A 7,409-nucleotide genomic window follows, 5' to 3' on the forward strand; every position below is an offset into this window, starting at 1 on the left:
AGAACTGAGCATGTGGAGAGACGTTCGTTCATCTAGCACCAAGGGAACGGGTTGCATTGGAAACTTCTACTCTGGTTTCTCAGTCTGTTTCCTAGTGCCGGTTGGAAGTTCCTGCAGTTTTCACTGTAAAACCGAGTTGGTGCTGGTACCTCCCCATATATATGTATGGAGTGGAGTTTGCAACTGAAAAGAAACTTTGTGTTCTCAACAAGCTAGGTGAAGGACGGCTTCCACTCACACTTATCTCTCAGACCTGAGCATGTGGAGCGACGTTCGTTCATCTAGCACCAAGGGAACGGGTTGCAGGTGAAACTTTTACTCAGGTTTCTCAGTTTGTTTCCTAGTGCCGGTTTGAAATTCCTGCAGTTTTCACTGTAAAACCGAGTTGTAGCTAGTACCTACCCATATATATGTATGTAGTGGAGTTTGCAACTGAAAAAACTTTGTGTTACCAACAAGCTAGGAGAAGTACGGCTTTCAAACACACATATCTCTCAGAACTGAGCATGTGGAGAGACGTTCGTTCATCAAGCACCAATGGAACGGGTTGCAGGAGAAACTATTTGTCTGGTTTCTCAGTGTGTCTCCTAGTGCCGGGTTGAAGTTCCTGCAGTTTTCACTGTAAAACTGATTTGGGGCTAGTACCTCCCCATATATAAGTATGGAGTGGAGTTTGCACCTGAAAAAAACTTTGTGTTCCCAACAAGCTAGGTGAAGGACGGCTTTCACACACACTTATCCCTCAGAACTGAGCATGTGGAGAGACGTTCATTCATCTAGCACCAAGGGAACGGGTTGCAGGAGAAACTTTTACTCTGGTTTCTCAGTCTGTTTCCTAGTGCCGGTTTGAAGTTCCTACAGTTTTCACTGTAAAACAGAGTTGGAGCTAGTACCACCCCATATATATGTATGGAGTGGAGTTTGCAACTGAAAAGAAACTTTGTTGTCCCAACAAGCTAAGTTAAAACCGAGTTGGAGCTAGTACCTCCCTATATATATTTACGGAGTGGAGTTTGCAACTGAAAAAAAACTTTGTGTTCCCAATAAGCTAGGTGAAGAATGGCTTTCACACACACTTATCTCTCAGAACTGAGCATGTGGAGAGACGTTCATTCATCTAGCACCAAGGGAACCGGTTGCATTGGAAACTTCTACTCTGGTTTCTCAGTCTTTTTCCTAGTGCCGGTTGGAAGTTCCTGCAGTTTTCACTGTAAAACCGAGTTGGAGCTAGGACCTCCCCATATATATGTATGGAGTGGAGTTTACAACTAAAAGAAACTTTGTGTCCCAACAAACTAGGTGAAGGACGGCTTTAACACACACATAACTCTCAGAACCTAGCATGTGGAGAGACGTTCGTTCATCTAGCACCAAGAGAACGGGTTGCAGGAGAAACTTTTACTCTGGTTTCTCAGACTGTTTCCTAGTGCCGGTTTTAAGTTCCTGCAGTTTTCACTGTAAAACCGAGTTGGAGCTAGTACCTCCCCATATATATGTATGGAGTTGAGTTTGCAACTGAAAAGTAACTTTGTGTTCCCAACAAGCTAGGTGAAGGACTGCTTTCACACACACTTATCTCTCAGAACTGAGCATGTGGAGAGACGTTCCTTCATCTAGCACCAACGGAACGGGTTGTAGGAGAAACTTTTACTCTGGTTTCTCAGTCTGTTTCCTAGTGCCGGTTTGAAGTTCCTGCAGTTTTAACTGTAAAACCGTGTTGGAGCTAGTACCTCCCCATATGTATGTTTGGAATGACGTTTGCAACTGAAAAGAAACTATGTGTTCCCAACAAGCTAGATGAAGGACGGATTTCACACACACTTTTCTCTCAGAACTGAGCATGTGGAGAGATGTTCGTTCATCTAGCACCAAGGGAACGGGATGCAGGAGAAATTTTACTCTGGATTCTCAGTCTGTTTCCTAGTGCCGGTTTGAAGTTCCTGCAGTTTTCACTGTAAAACCGAGTTGGAGCTAGTACCTCCCCATATATATGTATGGAGTGGAGTTTGCAACTGAAAAAAACTTTGTGTTCCCAACAAGCTAGGTGAAGGACGGCTTTCACACACACTTATCTCTCAGAACTGAGCAAGTGGAGAGACGTTCGTTCATCTAGCACCAAGGGAACGGGTTGCAGGAGAAATTTTACTCTGGTTTCTCAGTCTGTTCCCTAGTGCCGGTTTGAAGTTCCTGCAGTTTTCACTGTAAAACCGAGTTGGAGCTAGTACCTCCCCATATATATGTATGGAGTGGGGTATGCAACTGAAAAAAATCTTGTGTTCCCAACAAGCTAGGTGAAGGACGGCTTTAACACACACTTATCTCTCAGAAGTGAGCAGGTGGAGAGACGTTCGTTCATCTAGCACCAAGGGAATGGGTTGCAGGAGAAATTTTACTCTGGTTTCTCAGTCTGTTTCCTAGTGCCGGTTTGAAGTTCCTGCAGTTTTCAGTGTAAAACAGAGTTGGAGCTAGTGCCACCCCATATATATATATGGAGTTGAGTTTGCAACTGAAAAGAAAATTTGTGTTCCCAACAAGCTAAATTAAAACCGATTTGGAGCTAGTACCTCCCCATATATATTTATGGAGTGGAGTTTGCAACTGAAAAAAAATCTTTGTGTTCCCAATAAGCTAGGTGAAGTATGGCTTTCACACACACTTATCTCTCAGAACTGAGCATGTGGAGAGACGTTCGTCATCTAGCACCAAAGGAACGGGTTGCAGGAGAAATTTTACTCTGGTTTCTCAGTCTGTTTCCTAGTGCCTGTTTTAAGTTCCTGCAGTTTTCACTGTAAAACCGAGTTGCAGCTAGGACCTCCCCATATATACGTATGGAATGGAGTTTGCAACTGAAAAGAAACTTTGTGTTCCCAACAAGCTAGGAGAAGGACGGCTTTCACACACACTTATCTCTCTGAACTGAGCATGTGGAGAGACGTTCGTTCATCTAGCACCAACGGAACGGGTTGCAGGAGAAACTTTTACTCTGGTTTCTCAGTCTGTTTCCTAGTGCCGGTTTGAAGTTCCTGCAGTTTTAACTGTAAAACCGAGTTGGAGCTAGTACCTCCCCATATATATGTATGGAGAGGAGTTTGCAACTGAAAAGAAACTTTGTGTTCCCAACAAGATAGGTGAAGGACGGCTTTAACACACACTTATCTATCAGAACTGAGCATGTGGAGAGACGTTCGTTCATCGAGAACCAAGGGAACGGGTTTCAGGAGAAACTTTTAGTCTGGTCTCTCAGTTTGTTTCCTGGTGCCGGTTTGAAATTCCTGCAATTTTCACTGAAAAAACCGAGTTGGAGCTATTACCTCCCCACATATATGTAAGGAGTGGAGTTTGCAACTGAAAAAACTTTGTGTTCCCAAAAAGCTAGGTGAAGGACTGCTTTCACACACACATTTCTCTCAGAACTGAGCATGTGTAGAGACGATCGTTCATCTAGCACCAAGGGAACGGGTTGCAGGAGAAACTTTTACTCTGGATTCTCAGTCGGTTTCCTAGTGCCGGTTTGAAGTTCCTGCAGTTTTCTCTGTAAAACCGAGTTGGAGCTAGTACCTCCCCATATATATGTATGGAGTGGAGTTTGCAACTGAAAAGAAACTTTGTTTTCCCAACAAGCTAAGTTAAAACCGAGTTGGAACTAGTACCTCCCTATATATATGTATGGAGTGGAGTATGCAACTGAAAAAAACCTTGTGTTCCCAACAAGCTAGGTGAAGGACGGCTTTAACACACACTTATCTCTCAGAAGTGAGCAGGTGGAGAGACGTTCGTTCATCTAGCACCAAGGGAATGGGTTGCAGGAGAAATTTTACTCTGGTTTCTCAGTCTGTTTCCTAGTGCCGGTTTGAAGTTCCTGCAGTTTTCAGTGTAAAACATAGTTGGAGCTAGTACCACCCCATATATATATATGGAGTTAAGTTTGCAACTGAAAAGAAAATTTGTGTTCCCAACAAGCTAAGTTAAAACCGATTTGGAGCTAGTACCTCCCCATATATATTTATGGAGTGGAGTTTGCAACTGAAAAAAAATCTTTGTGTTCCCAATAAGCTAGGTGAAGTATGGCTTTCACACACACTTATCTCTCAGAACTGAGCATGTGGAGAGACGTTCGTCATCTAGCACCAAAGGAACGGGTTGCAGGAGAAACTTTTACTCTGGTTTCTCAGTCTGTTTCCTAGTGCCTGTTTTAAGTTCCTGCAGTTTTCACTGTAAAACCGAGTTGCAGCTAGGACCTCCCCATATATACGTATGGAGTGGTGTTTGCAACTGAAAAGAAACTTTGTGTTCCCAACAAGCTAGGTGAAGGACGGCTTTCACACACACTTATCTCTCAGAACTGAGCATGTGGAGAGACGTTCGTTCATCTAGCACCAAGGGAACAGGTTGCAGGGGAAATTTTACTCTGGTTTCTCAGTCTGTTTCCTAGTTCCGGTTTTAAGTTTCTGCAGTTTTCACTGTAAAACAGAGTTGGAGCAAGTACCACCCCATATATATGTATGGAGTGGAGTTTGCAACAGAAAAGAAACTTTGTGTCCCCAACAAGCTAAGTTAAAACCGAGTTGGAGCTAGTACCTCCCCATATATATTTATGGAGTGGAGTTTGCAACTGAAAAAAAACTTTGTGTTCCCAATAAGCTAGGTGAAGGACGGCTTTAACACACACATAACTCTCAGAACCTAGCATGTGGAGAGACGTTCGTTCATCTAGCACCAAGAAAACGGGTTCCAGGAGAAACTTTTACTCTGGTTTCTCAGTCTGTTTCCTAGTGCCGGTTTGAAGTACCAGCAGTTTTCACTGTAAAACAGAGTTGGAGCTAGTACCTCCCCATATATATATATGGAGTGTAGTTTGCAACTGAAAACAATCTTTGTGTTCCCAACAAGCTAGTTGAAGGACGGCTTTCACACACACATATCTCTCAGAACTGAGCATGTGGGGAGACGTTCGTTCATCTAGCACCAAGGGAACGGTTTGCAGGAGAAACTTTTACTCTGGATTCTCAGTCTGTTTCCTAGTGCCGGTTTGAAGTTCCTGCAGTTTTCACTGTAAAACCGAGTTGGAGCTAGTACCTCCCCATATATATGTATGGAGTGGAGTTTAGAACTAAAAGAAACTTTGTGTCCCAAGAAGCTTGGTTAAGGATGGCTTTCACACACACTTATCTCTCAGAACTTAGCATGTGGAGAGACGTTCGTCATCTAGCACCAAAGGAACGGGTTGCAGGGGAAACTTTTACTCTGGTTTCTCAGTGTGTTTCCTAGTGCCGATTTGAAGTTCCTGCAGTTTTCAGTGTAAAACAGAGTTGGAGCTCGGACCTCCCAATATATACGTATGGAGTGGAGTTTTCAACTGAAAAGAAACTTTGTGTTCCCAACAAGCTAGGTGAAGGACTGCTTTCACACACACTTATCTCTCAGAACTGAACATGTGGAGAGACGTTCGTTCATCTTGCACCAAGGGAACGGGTTGCAGGAGAAACTTTTACACTGGTTTCTCAGTCTGTTTCCTAGTGCTGGTTTGAAGTTCCTGCAGTTTTAACTGTAAAACCGTGTTGGAGCTAGTACCTCCCCATATATATGTTTGGAATGGCGTTTGCAACTGAAAAGAAACTATGTGTTCCCAACAAGCTAGATGAAGGACGGCTTTCACACACACTTTTCTCTCAGAACTGAGCATGTGGAGAGATGTTCGTTCATCTAGCACCAAGGGAACGGGTTGCAGGAGAAACTTTTACTCTGGATTCTCAGTCTGTTTCCTAGTGCCGATTTGAAGTTCCTGCAGTTTTCACTGTAAAACCGAGTTGGAGCTAGGACCTCCCCATATATACGTATGGAGTGGAGTTTGCAACTGAAAAGAAACTTTGTGTTCCCAACAAGCTAGGTGAAGGACTGCTTTCACACACACTTATCTCTCAGAACTGAGCATGTGGAGAGACGTTCCTTCATCTAGCACCAACGGAACGGGTTGTAGGAGAAACTTTTACTCAGGTTTCTCAGTCTGTTTCCTAGTGCCGGTTTGAAGTTCCTGCAGTTTTAACTGTAAAACCGTGTTGGAGCTAGTAGCTCCCCATATATATGTTTGGAATGACGTTTGCAACTGAAAAGAAACTATGTGTTCCCAACAAGCTAGATGAAGGACGGATTTCACACACACTTTTCTCTCAGAACTGAGCATGTGGAGAGATGTTCGTTCATCTAGCACCAAGGGAACGGGTTGCAGGAGAAACTTTTACTCTGTATTCTCAGTCTGTTTCCTAGTGCCGGTTTGAAGTTCCTGCAGTTTTCACTGTAAAACCGAGTTGGAGCTAGGAACTCCGCATATATATGTATGGAGTGGAGTTTGCAACTGAAAAAAACTTTGTGTTCCCAATAAGCTAGGTGAAGGACGGCTTTCACACACACTTATCTCTCAGAACTGAGCAAGTGGAGAGACGTTCGTTCATCTAGCACCAAGGGAACGGGTTGCAGGAGAAATTTTACTCTGGTTTCTCAGTCTGTTCCCTAGTGCCGGTTTGAAGTTCCTGCAGTTTTCACTGTAAAACCGAGTTGGAGCTAGTACCTCCCCATATATATGTATGGAGTGGAGTATGCAACTGAAAAAAACCTTGTGTTCCCAACAAGCTAGGTAAAGGACGGCTTTAACACACACTTATCTCTCAGAAGTGAGCATGTGGAGAGACGTTCGTTCATCTAGCACCAAGGGAATGGGTTGCAGGAGAAATTTTACTCTGGTTTCTCAGTCTGTTTCCTAGTGCCGGTTTGAAGTTCCTGCAGTTTTCAGTGTAAAACAGTGTTGGAGCTAGTACCACCCCATATATATATATATGGAGTTGAGTTTGCAACTGAAAAGAAAATTTGTGTTCCCAACAAGCTAAATTAAAACCGATTTGGAGCTAGTACCTCCCCATATATATTTATGGAGTGGAGTTTGCAACTGAAAAAAAACTTTGTGTTCCCAATAAGCTAGGTGAAGTATGGCTTTCACACACACTTATCTCTCAGAACTGAGCATGTGGAGAGACGTTCGTCATCTAGCACCAAAGGAACGGGTTGCAGGGGAAACTTTTACTCTGGTTTCTCAGTCTGTTTCCTAGTGCCGGTTGGAAGTTCCTGCAGTTTTCACTGTAAAACCGAGTTGCAGCTAGGACCTCCCCATATATACGTATGGAGTGGAGTTTGCAACTGAAAAGAAACTTTGTGTTCCCAACAAGCTAGGTGAAGGACGGCTTTCACACACACTTATCTCTCAGAACTGAGCATGTGGAGAGACGTTCGTTCATCGAGAACCAAGGGAACGGGTTGCAGGAGAAACTTTTAGTCTGGTCTCTCAGTTTGTTTCCTAGTGCCGTTTTGAAATTCCTGCAATTTTCACTGAAAAACCGAGTTGGAGCTATTACCTCCCC

This window comes from Camelus bactrianus, chromosome 36 (genome assembly GCF_048773025.1).
Source record: "Camelus bactrianus isolate YW-2024 breed Bactrian camel chromosome 36, ASM4877302v1, whole genome shotgun sequence".
Taxonomy (NCBI): Eukaryota; Metazoa; Chordata; class Mammalia; order Artiodactyla; family Camelidae; genus Camelus; species Camelus bactrianus.